The sequence below is a fragment of the Chrysochloris asiatica genome, unplaced genomic scaffold, assembly GCF_000296735.1.
Source record: "Chrysochloris asiatica unplaced genomic scaffold, ChrAsi1.0 scaffold00060, whole genome shotgun sequence".
Taxonomy (NCBI): Eukaryota; Metazoa; Chordata; class Mammalia; order Afrosoricida; family Chrysochloridae; genus Chrysochloris; species Chrysochloris asiatica.
The window spans coordinates 8,390,690-8,391,293 of NW_006408578.1; positions in this window are offsets into that span (position 1 = coordinate 8,390,690).

Consider the following 604-nt stretch of genomic DNA (forward strand, 5'->3'; position numbering starts at 1 on the left):
CATTTATTGTCCTCTACTTTTTTGATCTTTGCTATTATTGCTGGTATGAGATGATATCTCATTGTTGTTTTGATTTACATCTCTCTAATGGCTAGTGAGGAGTCCTGGTGTGGCGCTATGGGTTAATGCGCCAAACTGCAAAGCTGTTGGAACTGCAAGGTCGGCAGTTCAAGTTCACCAGTTGCTCCGCAGAAACCCTACACAGGGTTGCTATGAGTTGTAACCGACTCGAAGGCACTTAACAACAACAACAACAACAATGGCTAATGATTGTGATCATTTCTTCATATGTTTGTTGGCTGCCAGGATCTCCGTCTTGGTGAAGTATCTATTCATGTCCTGTGCCCATTTTTTAATTGGGTTATTCGTCCTTTTCTTGTAGAGGTATTGTAGGTTCCTATATATTTTGGAAATGAGTCCTTTGTCTGATATGTCATTGCAAAAGATTTTATCCCATTCTGTGGGATCCCTTTTTACTCTTTTTATGAAGTCTTTTGATGCACATAAGTTTTTAATTTTTAGTATGTCCCATTGATCTATTTTGTCTACTTTTGTTTTTATAATTTTCAAAATATTTGGTAGTCTGTGTATGTCCTGTATTAGA